We start from the raw sequence: 13,558 nt of genomic DNA, 5'->3' as shown, positions 1-13,558 counted from the left end.
GGACGGGCACAAGCAGAGCATGATAGGTATAGCAGAGCCTCTGTTCACTGTGTCACTTGCCATGGCCTCTTTCACAGTTGTATCTTTCTCCCTTCATATGTCCTGCCAAACACCTAAGGGAGAACTGGACCTCTAATTGCATCGCACATCTCCATGCCCATGCCCGATGTCCCTGTGCCAGCTGCTTTAACAGCTTGTTGCTGTGCAGATGCTGCCTCCAGCCAGACAAGGTCCTCTCCCCTTGAAGGCACTGGCCCTGCTCTCTGGCCCCTACTGAAGGTGGGCAGGGCTTGGCCCAGCTCTTCTCTTGCACTAAAGAGATGGAGCTGTCACCCCAGTGTCCGGGTGGTAGCAGCAGCAAAGCCCAGCCAGGATCAGCACTGGCTGAGCTGCGTGCCCAGGGGCAGCTGGGGATGGCCACGGGGTGGGCAGGCAGGAGCCAGGCAGGGGCTGCTGTGACCAGTGGCGGGTCCCCGGAGAGGATGGGACAGCCCATGCTGAGCGTCCCTGGGCTGAGGGACCTTTCCTTCCCTGGGACCATCTGGGCCTGGACCTCCTCCAGTGGCATGCCCAGGAAAAGAGGGAAGCCATCAAGAGCCTGTGAGTTACGCAGGGATGGGCTGCAGCTTCCTCCCTCCTTGGTTAGCGGGCGGATTAAAAGAGGCCTCTAGGGTTTGTGGCAAACAGGAGTGGGCAAACAGGGCCATGGCATGTCTCTGAGAGACAATTCACGAGGCAGTGTGCACAGGCAGGGCAAGCAGGCAGGGTTGCAGGTTTTCTTGCTAGGAAGGTTTACTGTGTGTTGTTTGCAGTGTTTCTGTTGGTTGCTTGGTTTTGGACTTTCTGGTAGTAGTGGTTTTTACGCAATTGAAAACTGTAGTTAGTACAAGTGCATGTAACTAGATGGAACCCTCCAAAAAGGATGTGTCTGTCCTGACCCATTCCTGTGCAGAGTGTTTGAGCTTAGCAGTGGTTTCAGGGGGCAGTGCGGAGAAAAGCTGCCTGCGGTGTGAACAGGTGAATGATCTCCTTTCACTGGTGGCCGAGCTTAGGGAGGAAGTTTAAAGACTAAGGAGTATCAGGGAAAGTGAAAGGGAAATAGATTGGTGGAGTTCAGCCCTTCCATCTTTACGGAAGGCCCAGCAAGAGTCACAGGACTCCTATGCCGCACAATCTCAGGCAAGAGAAGGACACCTGGTAGATGAAGGGGAGTGGAAATGGTCCCTGCACGGGGAGGTTATGATAAAAATTCCTCCTGACCCCCGTCCCCTAGCCAGGGGCCACTTCAGAATAGGTATGACCCCCTGGATCTAAAGAGTCGGCCAAATGATTAAGAAGAAAATTATCTGTCCGGAGAGCCTCCTAATTATGATTAATCTGTATACAAGGATTGCCACCTCTAACATCAAAAAGGAAAGAATGGTAATCGTGGTGGGTGACTCCCTTCTGAGGGGAACAGAGGGCCCCATGTCAAGGGGATCCACCCCACAGAGAGCTCTGCTGCCTCCCTGGGGCCCAGGTGCAGGATATTCCTGAGGGACTTCCTGGGCTCATTCAGTCCTCTAATTATTATCCACTGTTGAAACTCCAGGCTGGCAGTGATGAGATTGAGAAGAGGAGTGTCAGGACCATTGAAAGAGACTTTAGGGCACAGGGACAAGTGGTTGATAGGACAGGGACACAGGTAGTCTTTTCCTCAGTCCCTTTGCTGGCTGAGAAAAATGGTGAAAGCAATAGGAGAGCTCGTATCATCAACAAGTGGCTCAAGGGCTGGTGTCATTGGCAGAATTTTGGATTCTTTGATTATGGCGCAGCTTTTATGGCACCTGGCCTGCTGGAACCAGATGGGCTCCAGCTCTCTGTTAAGGGCAGAAGGTTTTTAGCTGATGAGCTTGCAGAACTTGTTGAGAGGGCTTTAAACTAGGTTTGAAGAGGGAACGGGATGCAGCTGGGCTGTCTGGAAGCAGGCCCAAGGGTGGTAAGCCTGAGTTAGGGATGAAATCAGCAGCCCAGCTGAGGTGCATGGATAGCAGTGCACACAGCATGGGTAACAAACAGCAAGAGCTGGAGGCCATGGTCCAGCAGCAGAGCTGTGATGTCATTGCCATCACAGAAATGTGGTGGGATGCCTCACATGGCTGGAGCACTACACTGGATGGCTACGAGCTCTTCAGGAGAGACAGGAAAGGGAGAAGAGGTGGAGACGTGGCTCTTTTTATATTAGAGAGAGGCTTTGGACACCATGGATATTGAAACTAATGATGATGAAGTGGAATGCCTATGGGTGAGAATGAGGGGGAAGGCCAACAAGGCTGACATCCTACTGGGAGTCTGTCATCATCCACCCAACCAGGAAGAAGTGGTGGACAACTCATTCTATAAACAGCTAGAGGATGTTTCAGGATCATCAGCCCTTGTTCTTGTAGGTGACTTCAACTTGCCAGACATCTGCTGGGAACTTAATACAACAGAAGAAAAAGCAGCCCAGGAAATTTGTAGAGTGTGTGGAGGACAAGTGTTGGTTGCAGCAGGTGGGTGAGCCCAGCAGGGGAGGGACTATGTTAGATCTGCTGTTTGCAGATAGAGGTGGGCTGGGGGGACATGTGGTGGCTGGAGGCCGCTTGGGGCATAGTGATCATGAAATGATGGAATTTGTTGCATTGTAAGCTGATCTGTAGTCAGCATTAATCAAGTTCTAAGAAGCAGTCCAGCTCAGCTCCATGAACTAGCCTCTGTGTTTGACTGACAGAAGCTCACATCCAATGGGAACTCTCCTAGGATGCAGACATTGTCTTGGTTCAGAGTCTGGGGGCACACAGATAGACCAATGAGCTGTCTTGGCCCAGAAAATTTAGGTGGGCTATAAAAGAACACTCCGGACAATAAACAAGGCTGTTTTTCTGAGGAAACACGAGTGGTCTGTCTTATGTCTCAGACAGGGGAACACCAATGTATGAAGAATTCTTGGTATTTTGTGAAAACAGGAGGAACATCAAGAAGACTTCTACACATGACTTTCAGAGGGCAGACTTTGGCCTGTTTAGGAGACTTCTTCAGAGAGTTCCTTGGCAAGCAGCCCTTAAAAACCAAGGAGTCCAGGAAAGGTGGGCATGCTTCAAAACAGAGATCTACAGGGCACAGGAACAGTCTGTCCCTGGGTGCCGAAAGATGAGTCAATGAGGCAAACGCCCAGCCTGGATGGGCAAGGAGGTTTTGGAGGAATTTAGGAATAAAATGAGGATGTATCATCTTTGGAAGGAGGATCAAGTCTCTCAGGAAGTTTTTAAAGGAGCTGCTAGAGCACGTAGGAAAAAAAAAATTAGGGAGGCCAAAGCTCAGTTTGAACTTAAAATGGTGACTTCTGTAAGGGATAATAAAAAAATGTATTTACAAATATATCACCGATAAAAGGAAGGGTAAGACCAACCTTTGTTCTTTCTTAGATGTGGGAGGGAACTTAGGAACTGCAGATGAGGACAAGGCAGAGGCACTGAACACCTTCTTTGCCTCAGTCTTTAGTAGGAAGACGACTTGTCCTCAGGACAAGTGTCCTGCTGGGCTGGTAGATGGTGTCAGGGAGCAGAATGGGCCCCCTGTTAGCCAAGAGGAGGCAGCCAGAGAACTGCTGAGCTGCTTGGATGTTCCTAAATCTATGGGGCCAGATGGGATCCACCCCAGGGTGATGAGGGAGCTGGCAGATGAGCTGGTGAAGCCGCTCTCCATCATTTACCAACAGTCCTGGCTCACTGGTGAGGTTCCAGATGACTGGAAGCTGGCCAATGTGACGCCCATGTACAACAAGGGTGGGAAGGAGGATCCTTGTAATTATAGGCCAGTCAGTCTGACCTCAGTACCCAGTAAGGTGATGTAACAGTTTATACTGAGTCATCACACGGCACTTACAGGATGGCCAGGGTATCAGACCCAGCCAGCAGGGGTTTAGGAGGGGTACGTCGTGTCCGACCAACCTGATCTCCTTTCATGAGCAAGTGACCTGCCTGATGGATGCAGGAAAGGCTGTGGATGTGTCTATTTGGACTGCAGAAAGGCCTTTGCACTGTCTTCCACAGCACGCTCCTGGAAAAGCTGCAGCCCAGGGCCGGGAGAGGAACACTCTTTGCTGGACTCAGAACTGGCTGGATGGCTGGCCCAGAGAGGGCTGGTGAACGGTGCTGCACCCAGCTGGCAGCCAGTCACCAGTGGTGTCCCTCCGGGCTCTGTGCTGGGGCCAGCTCTGATCAATGGTTTTATTGACAACATGGATGAGGGGATTGAGTCTTTCATTAGCAAATCTGCAGACAACACTAAGCTGGGAGAGTGTGTTGATCTGTTGGAAGGTAGGAGGGCTCTGCAGGGAGACCTGGAATGGTTGGAGCAATGGGCAGAGTCCAGTGGGATGAAGCTCAGTAGGTGCAAGTGCCCAGTGCTGCACTTTGGCCACAAGAAGCACCTGCAGTGTTCTAGGCTGGGGATAGTGTGGCTGGACAGTGGCCAGGCAGAAAGGGACCTGGGGGCACTGGTCACAGCCAGCTGAACATGAGCCAGCAGTGTGGCCTGGTGGCCAAGGAGGCCAATGGCTCCTAGCCTGTGTCAGGAACAGCGTGGCCAGCAGGAGCAGGGAGGTCATTCTGTCCCTGTTCTTGGCACTGGTGAGGCCGCACCTCGAGTGCTGTGTCCAGTTCTGGGCCATCAGTTTGGGAAGGACATTGAGTCGCTCGAGCACATCCAGAGGGGGCAACGAGGATGGTGAGGGGCTGGGAGCACAAGCCCTGGTGAGGAATGACTGAGGGAGCTGGGGGTGTTTACCCTGGAGAAAAGGAGAGTCCGAGGTGACCTTATCACTCCACAGCTCCCTGAAGGGTAGTTGTAGTCAGGTGGGGTTGGTTTATTTCTCCAGAGAGCACTGACAGAACCAGAGGACACAGTCTCAAGCTGCATCAAGGGAAATGTAGGTTGGATATCATGAAAATATTTTCCACTGAAAGAGTGATAAAATTCTGGAATGGCCTGCCAGGGGAGGTGGTGGAGACACCATCCCTGGATGGGTTTAAATAAGACTGAATGTGGCACTCGGTGCCATGGTTTAGTTGTGGTGTTGGGACATGGGTTGGACTGGATGATCTTGAAGGTCTCTTCCAACCTGGTCATTCTGTGAATTCTGTATGAATACTGAGCATCTCCAGGGACACAGCCTGACTTGCAATGTCGGTAGGCGAAAAAAAAGTTTTGTGAATGGCCCTTTGATGAAGCAAAACATTTACAATCAGGGCAGTCCATTCATAGAGATGGGGGCACACTCTGGGGGTACAGCTAAGGCCATGAGGTCACAGCAGGGCTCTGGGGTCACAGCTGGCTGAGCTCACAGCAGGCCCTGAGGTCACAGAGGTGCCAGAGCCCCGTGGTTGCACAGCAGCACAAGGACCCAGCAGTCAGTCCCTGAGCGCAACTGTTGCGGCAGCAGTAGCGGTGGCAGCAGCGGTGCTGACATTGGGACAGCGGTGTTGGGACAGCGGTGGCAGCAAGAGCTGCGGGACTGGCAGAGGGCAAGGCAGCATGGCCCTTGCTCTGCGCCTCCTACTCCTGCTCCTCCTGGCTGTGGCCCTGCCTGCCAGGGCTGCCCAGGCTGCTCCGCTGCAAGCGCGGCGAGCAGGTGAGCCGGCAGCCTGGCTGCCCTTTCCTGGGACAGTGCTCCCTGCTCCCTGGGAAGCGCTGGGGATGGTTTTGCCCAGGGCATTAGGGAGGGTTTCCTCTGTGGGAGGGAGGGGGTCCCAAGGGGCCCTGGACAGCCCCATTTCCCTTTCCTCTCCCAGAATGTTACACAGGGCAGGGAAAGAGGGTGGAGAGTGGCCAGGAGCCAGCCCAGTGTTCCCCAGGCCCCTGTGCAGCTTTGGCCATGTCCATTCACAATTGGCTCCCATGGCCTTTCCTTTCCCATTTCCTGTACCCAGCTCCCTGAGGCAGAAGGGGATAAAACACAGCATGGAAATAGTTATGATCTCTGCTCTCTCTAGATTTGGATGGCGACATAAATTATTTGCAAGTACTGGTGAATGACACTTTAAAGATCTTGGAAAATGCTGGAGGCAAGTTCTGAATTTCTGTTTTATCTGATAGAATAATCGGTGTCAATGTGGCAAGAGCTCATTCATGCCACTTTCCTCAAGGTTCTGTCAGGGTTGAAAGGCTGAAAAATTTGCTCTGCTCCCTTCTGGAGCCCTGAGGGATCCCACAGGATCGCTGTCAGTGGGAGGAAGGAGCATTTAGTTGTCAGTCTTCCTCCTGTGTGCAATGCCAGTGTGTCCTTCCATGTGCTCTGTGCAGCCACAGAGAAGAGCAGAGAGGGAAGGGGCCGGGCCCAGGGCTGTGCCCCGGGGCTGAGCCTTGTGGGCAGCCTGAGGATCTCCTGCAGTGCCACAGCAGCTCTTCTGTCCTGCCTTTCTTTGCAGCTGAACCTGCTGGTGAAGGTGGTGCAGCTTCCCAAGCCACGTCCAGGACGGAGCCTTTGGGTGATGCTGAGGGTAGGTCAAGGCCTTTCCCCCTGGGAGAGCTGCCAGCTCAGAGCCCAAAGCTGGGCCAGGGAGGCATCGCTGCAGGTGCCAGCACAGAACCATGCACGTGTGTGCCCGCGCCCTGCGCGATCCCCTCACCGCTCCTGCGGCTCAGTGGTGCCCGTGCAGATCAGCAGAGATGGCAGAAGCTTCTGTGGCTGTTGTGTTACAGGTGTGTCTGCAGGGAGGACTTCTCCAGCTCCTTTGCTGATTCCTACAGAGAAGCCTGCCTCCCATGGCAGGGGTGAGTAGTGTGTCCCTGCTGACCCCACAGGCTGATCCCTGCTTTTGTGGGATCTGTTCCGAGGAAATAGAAATATTCCTCTTAAGGTCCCCTGAGAATGGAGAACAAACCCAGAAGGAACAGTAAGTCCCTGGAGGCATCCAAACACATGGAGAAGATGCTGAGTGATCTGGAATGATGCCGTGGAGGATGCATTTCCCTCATGCTTCCCCTGGGACTCAGCATCTGGGGGCTTTGGCTGCACATCTGGACACGCCGTGCCAGGCACAGTGGGAAGGGATCCATGGCAGCCTCTCTGCCCCGCTGCTGCTTTCACGCCCTGCAGGGCTGCTTCCCAGCCTGGCCTGGCTGCAGCTTCAGCCCAGCCTCTGCAGGAAGGCATTTGGCATCAGCTGACAGGCAGCCCAAACTGCACCACAGGCCATGCCCAACCTGAGGTCCCCTGCGATTTTGCAGTATCCAGGCTGATCGCTAACAGTGGGTGTTTTGGTGAAAGTGGGCCCTGTCCTACCTAGGATGTTTATGTCTTTGACAAGAATTGCCTCTTGAAGATGCCGCCTCTCCAGTGGGGATCAGTCTTACCTGATGAGCTGTTGCTTTTCCTTTCTCCACAAGTGGATGGAGAGGCTGTACAGAAGGCGGCGTTTCCCGAAGGAAGCAGTGGCTCCATGCCAGCCTCTGCTGCAGGAAGAGAGGCGATGCCAGGCACAGGCATGGGAGGTAATTGCTGTGCCTCTGGACTTGAGACCTGCTGCGGTTTGAGCTGCCCTCTCTGCTGCTTGGCAGTGCAGGCACAGCCCAGGGGAATTATCCCGAGCAGGCTCAGGGCACTCGGTACTGAGCAGTCCTGCTGGGGTCCCTGCGTGGGAGGGAGATCCTGAAACCTAGGAGCGACTGCATTCCCATGGTGGGGAATTGACAGAGCAGGACAGGAAGTCTCCAGTGTGTCCTGAGGGGCCTGGTTATGTCCTCTCCCTTCAGGGAGGAATTTCAGGGGGAAGAGGAATAGAGGGAGAGAAGAAATTAGGAAGGGAGGGAGAGAGGGCAGAGGGAGGGAGGGATGATTGTGGCAGTGCCTGCTGCATTTTTTCACTAGTGCTTTAGCAAGAGTTTTAGCTCTGGGAGTGGGAGAGCCCAAATGCACCCCGGGCTGCTCCAGCCACCTCGCCAGGGATGTTACACGGGGCCTGCAGAGAGGATGGGGATTGGCCAGGAGCCTGCCCAGAGCTCCCGAGGCCCCTGTGCAGCTTTGGCCACGTCCATTCACATCTGGCTCCCACAACCTTACCCAACCCACTTGCAATGCCCTGTTATCTGAGGCAGAGGGGGCCACAATACACCAGGGAAATGGTTCTGATCTGTGCTCCCTTCTAGATCGGGATGGCAAATTGCACTATTTGGATGCCCTGCTGGATGATGGCTTAAGGCTCTTGAAGAATGCTGGAGGCAAGTTGTCCCTGTGCCTTTCTTAACAATATCCTGACAGCGCTGCAGGCGCCAGCACAGATCCATGCACGTGTGTGCCCTCGCCCTGCGCGATCCCCTCACAGCTCCTGCGGCTCAGTGGTGCCCGTGCAGATCAGCAGAGATGGCAGAAGCTTCTGTGGCTGTTGTGTTACAGGTGTGCCTGCAGGGAGGACTTTCCCAGGTCCTTTGGTGGATGTTGCACGCAAGCCCAGCTCCCATCGCAGGGGTGAGTAGTGTGTCCCTGCTGACCCCACAGGCTGATCTCTGCTTTTGTGGGATCTGTTCCTGGGAAATGGAACTCTGTTGCTCTAAGGTCCTCCGAGGCAAAAGAACAAAGCTACAGGTCACAAGAAACCCCATGAGCCACTCAAAGTCACGGGACAAATGGTGAAAGAATTACTGCAAACCGAACAAGGTGGGTGCATTTCCCTCATGCTTCCCCTGGGACTCAGCAGTCAGGGCCTTTGGCTGCACATCTGGACACACCGTGGCCAGCACAGTGGGAAGGGATCCATGGCAGCCTCTCTGCCCCACTGCTGCTTTCACGCCCTGCAGGGCTACTTCCCAGCTTGGCCTGGCTGCAGCTTGTGCCCAGTCTCTGCAGGAAGGCATTTGGCGTCAGCTGACAGGGAGCCCAAACTGCACCACGGGCCTGAGATTCCCTGAAATTTCATAGTCTCCAGGATGATCACTAAGGGCGGGTGTTATCATGAAAGTGGACCCTGGCCTACCCAGAAAATTGTGTGGATTCCTGATTCTTAACCATGACTTTCACAAGTACTGGCTGCTGAAGATGCCACCTCCCCAATGGGGAACAGCCCCACCTGATCCAGCTGTCCCTCTTCCTTTCTCCAGAAGTGGATGGAGAGGCTGGGCAAAAGGCGGCGTTTCCCGAAGGAAGCAGTGGCTCCATGACAGCCTCTGCTGTAGGACTGGAGGCGATGCCAGGCACAGTCACAGGAGGTAATTGCTGTGCCTCTGGGCCTGAGCCCTGCTGAGGCTTGAGCTGCTCTCTCTGCTGCCTGGAAGTGAGGGCACAACCCAGGGGAATTATCCCGAGCACACTCAGGGCACTCAGGTACTGAGCAGTCCTGCTGGGGTCCCTGTGTGGGAGACACTTCCTGAAACCTGGCAGTGATTGCACGGGGTGCCCATGGTGGGGAAAGGACAGAGGGGGAGAGCAAGGTTCCAGTGTGTCCTTAGTGGGCCTGGCTGGGTCCCTTTGGGCTGTGGGAGCTGTCCCAGCAGATGGAGGAAGGGCGGCTGGGAGGACAGGCAGGAGGGAGTTTGCGAGGGATACTTGCAGCACTGTCTGCTGCAGTTCTCCTCAGGGATTCAAGGAGCATTTTCCTTGTGCGACTGAGAACTGCCACGGGCCCTGGGCTGCTCCAGCCACCTCTCCAGGGATGTTGCACAGGGCCTGCAAATAAGATAGGGATTGACCATGAGCCTGCCCAGAGCTCCCCAGGCCCCTGAGCAGCTTTGGCCTTGTCCATTCACATCTGGCTCCCATGGCCTTACCTGATCTATATGCAGTGCCCAGTTCCCTGAGGCAGAAGGGGATCCCAGCACATCATGGAAATGGTTTTGATCCTTGCAAACTTCTAGGTTGGGATCAAGACATGGATTATCTGGGAAACCTGCTGGATTATGGCTTGAGACTCATGGGAAATCCTGGAGGCAAGTGCTCAATGTACCTTTCCTGAGAGAATACACAGTGACCAGGTGTCAAGAGCTCATACATTTGCCCTTTCACTTAAGATCTTCTGAAGGTTGATGGAATATGGAAAATTTGCTCTGCTCCCTTCTGGAGCCCTGAGGGATCCCACAGGATCACTGTCAGTGGGAGGAAGGAGCATTTAGCTGTCCATCTTCCTCCCGTGTGCAATGCCCATGTGTCCTTCCATGTGCTCTGTGCAGCCACAGAGAAGAGCAGAGAGGGAAGGGGCCGGGCCCATGGCTGTGCCCTGGGGCTGAGCCTTGTGGGCAGCCTGAGGATCACCTGCAGTGCCACAGCAGCTCATCTGTCCTGCCTTTCTTTGCAGCTGAACCTGCTGGTGAAGGTGGTGCAGCTTCCCAAGCCATGTCCAGGACTGAGCCTCTGGGAGATGCTGAGGGTAGGTCAAGGCCTTTCCCCCTGGGAGAGCTGCCAGCTCAGAGCCCAAAGCTGGGCCAGGGGGGCATTGCTGCAGGTGCCAGCACAGAACCATGCACGTGTGTGCCCTCGCCCTGCGCCATCCCCTCCCTGCTCCTGTGGCTCAGGCATGGCAGCTGTTTGGAAACAGGAGAGCCCTGACCCTGCCCTGAAAGCCAAGACATTTTCTGAAACGTATCCCCATGTTTAACGCACATGACATCCTGAAGATGCCAGCACCCAAATCAGGAACTCTTCCATCTAATCCAACTGTCCTTTTTCCTGTCTGAAGTGATGGACCAAACATCTGTGCAGAAGGAGGCACATCCTGGAGGAAGCATATCCTCATGGGTAGCCCCTGCTGCAGGAAGGAAGGCGATGCCAGACACGGGCACAGGCACAGCAGGTAATTGCTATGCCGGGCTCAGCCCTGGCCGGGGCTGTGTGGCAGCAGCTCTTCCCCCAGGGCCTGCCCTTGCCCAGCCCGGCAGCAGCCAAAGCTGGAGGCGCCTCGGCTTCCAGGCCTCTGGAGCTGGTTCAGAGCCCCGGGGAAACGGGACTGGTGCAGCAACGTCCTGGCGCTGCAGCTGCTGCGGAGCTGGCCCTGAGTGCCCAGAGGCCCAAGGCACAGGAGCAGCCCCGAGCGGGAGCCCTGCCGCCAGCCCAGGGCCAGAGCCAGCCCTGGTTCCCGACTGGGCAGGGGCTGCGCTGGGTCCTGACAGGGCCTGAGCCTGTCCCCTGGGGCTGGGGGAGCTGTCATGGGGCAGGGAGGGCCAGGGCTGGCAGTGGCTGCTCAGGGATGGCTTTGGCCCGTGTCCCTGGCAGCAGCCACTGCCCAAGCAGCTGCGCTGCCCCCGGGCTCTCCTCCCGGCCTGCTGGGCTTTGTTGGCTGGCACAGCCTGTGCCAAGGGCCGGCAAGGTGCCTGCAGGCCCCAGCTCTGGGGGAAACAGAGGACGTCCTGCCCGTATCCACCTTGCTGCCAGCTCAGCAGTGCAGCACAGCACGGGCTCACGCTCCCCATTGCTCCCACAGATGCAGCCAGCACCACAACACGTGTTCGTGATGCCCAGAAAGGCCTCAGAAGTGTCTTCCATATGGGAACAGGCTGCTGGGCAAGGTTAATGGCAGGCCTGCTTCTGTTGGACCTTGTTCTCATATTGTGCTGTGTCAGAATCTGGTGTAACTGGAAGAAGAAATGGTGAGTGGTCATCTTTCCCTGAAAGAGTTTCTTTTGAAAGTCTAATGTAGACAGGAAGCATTCCCACTGAGGCTGCAGTGGAGTTGTGGCCAGTCCATGGTTCTCCAAACAACTCTGCTGAGGGTTGTGCTGCTGCCCAGTGCTTCCATTGGCCTCTCAATTGCTGGGCCTTGTCCTGGGGGCCCCGCTGGAGCTGCAGCCAGAGCTGGCTCCCACTGAGGCTGCCTGGCCAAGAGCAGCCCCAGGGGCACAGGGCATAGGCAGAGGGAGGTGGGGAGGAGAAAGAGCAGGGCCGAGGTTGCCCTTGAAAGGCAGAGGCACTGCGGGGCCTGCTCCTGGCCAGGGACCCTGCCCAGAGCCGTGCCCTGCTGGCCAGGGCCTTGAGGGGCAGCTGTCCAGCTGGGCCCAGCTGTGCCAGCAGCTCCAGCCGTGCTGGGGAGCCTTGCCAGCTCTGGGCCCTGCTGTGCATGAGGGTCCCTGTGTGCCACTGGCAGCTGGGGCCTCAGCCACCTCCTCTCTGCACAGGAGCACCTCTGGAACTTCACAAGACCAGCCAAAGGCCTCAGTGCGGGAGAACTGGGCCTGTCATCATGCATCTCCGTGCCAGTGTCCATTGTCCCTTCCAGAGGTGTATTACCAGCTTATTGCTGGAAATATGCTGCAGCCAGTACCTAGAACAGAACCGTCTCTCCCTGAAGGGCCTGGCGTCGCTCTCCATCCAGGACAGGACGTGCAGCCCTCTAGCCAGGGAATGGATTGTTCCAGAAGTTATATTTACTTGTAAAAATTTTAAATGTTTATTAAAAACCTTATTAGAAATATAACAGGACACTGAATAAGGAAAATGTTACGTCGTCGGGAGTAGAGGTTTTTTCCCACCACATGCTCATCCACACAATGGAGGTTTCACCTTTTAACTCTTTTGCCCTTCTTAAAGTTCTGTCCATCGACTCCTTTTTTGATGCCCAGTGGTGGAGTTTACTTCCTTACATCTCACTTGGAGGTCAGGTGCTGCTGTCGTAGCAATTTGACCCTCTTATATGTCCCAAACTTAATTAACGCCAAGATAACACATCAGGGGGTAAAACATATCTATAAATATATAAAACTTCTCTTAACATATATACATGACATTTATCCTTTAATTGTGAGAGTCAACTGTCGCATTACTCATCTATCACAGGCTTGAGTCCAGCTTCAGCTCAGGTGTCGGTGTGCTACCACCCGCACTGGCGGAGCTGCTCGTCTGGGCACAGCCAGGCATGGGCAGGCAGCAGCTGGGCATGGGGCTCATTCGACCAACAGCACTCTCATGTTATCTTTGTCTTTTCTTTTGAAACATTTAGATATGTTTTTCCTTTGTAGCATTGAGAAATGTTTTTCATAGAATACGGACAACAGATATTTGTTCCCCTTTCCTCCAACAGTTCTGTATTTGTCCAAGTAGTTTTACATTCAGGGAAACCTAGAATCTTCTGACACATTGGCAATAAATAGTAAAATTGCTTTTAATTCTTAATGTTTAGTCTTACTCAGCCTGGAAAGACTGGCATAGCTCAGGGGAATTATCCCAAGCAGGCTCAGGGCACTCAGGTTCTGAGCAGTCCTGCTGGGGTCCCTCCGTGGGAGACACATCCCGAAACCTGGGAGTGACTGCATGGGGTGCCCATGGTGGGGAAAGGACAGAGGGGAAGAGCAAGGCTTCAGTGTGTCCTTAGTGGGCCTGAGCCTGTCCCCTGGGGCTGGGGGAGCTGTCACGGGGCAGGGAGGGCCAGGGGTGGCAGTGGCTGCTCAGGGATGGCTTTGGCCCGTGTCCCTGGCAGCAGCCACTGCCCAAGCAGCTGCGCTGCCCCTGGGCTCTCCTCCCGGCCTGCTGGGCTTTGTTGGCTGGCACAGCCTGTGCCAAGGGCCGGCAAGGTGCCTGCAGGCCCCAGCTCTGGGGGAAACAGAGGACGTCCTGCCCGTA

General features: G+C 55.0%; 3 long non-coding RNA genes across 3 annotated transcripts in view; all 3 read left to right on the top strand.

Annotated features, from left to right (window-relative positions):
- Nucleotides 1-13,558, top strand: part of LOC135308324 (uncharacterized) — a 172,265-nt gene that overhangs the window by 96,708 nt on the left and 61,999 nt on the right. The window lies entirely within an intron of this gene.
- Nucleotides 8,572-9,939, top strand: LOC135308375 (uncharacterized). Its single transcript, XR_010368813.1, has 3 exons — nt 8,572-8,674; nt 9,115-9,222; nt 9,868-9,939. It is a non-coding gene; the product is annotated as an uncharacterized LOC135308375 (long non-coding RNA).
- On the top strand, nt 10,669-12,647 carry LOC135307261 (uncharacterized). The gene is made up of 3 exons (XR_010367969.1): nt 10,669-10,799; nt 11,427-11,592; nt 12,118-12,647. It is a non-coding gene; the product is annotated as an uncharacterized LOC135307261 (long non-coding RNA).

The sequence above is a fragment of the Passer domesticus genome, chromosome 9 (assembly GCF_036417665.1).
Source record: "Passer domesticus isolate bPasDom1 chromosome 9, bPasDom1.hap1, whole genome shotgun sequence".
NCBI lineage: Eukaryota > Metazoa > Chordata > Aves > Passeriformes > Passeridae > Passer > Passer domesticus.
This window is presented reverse-complemented; position numbering and strand designations above follow the sequence as displayed.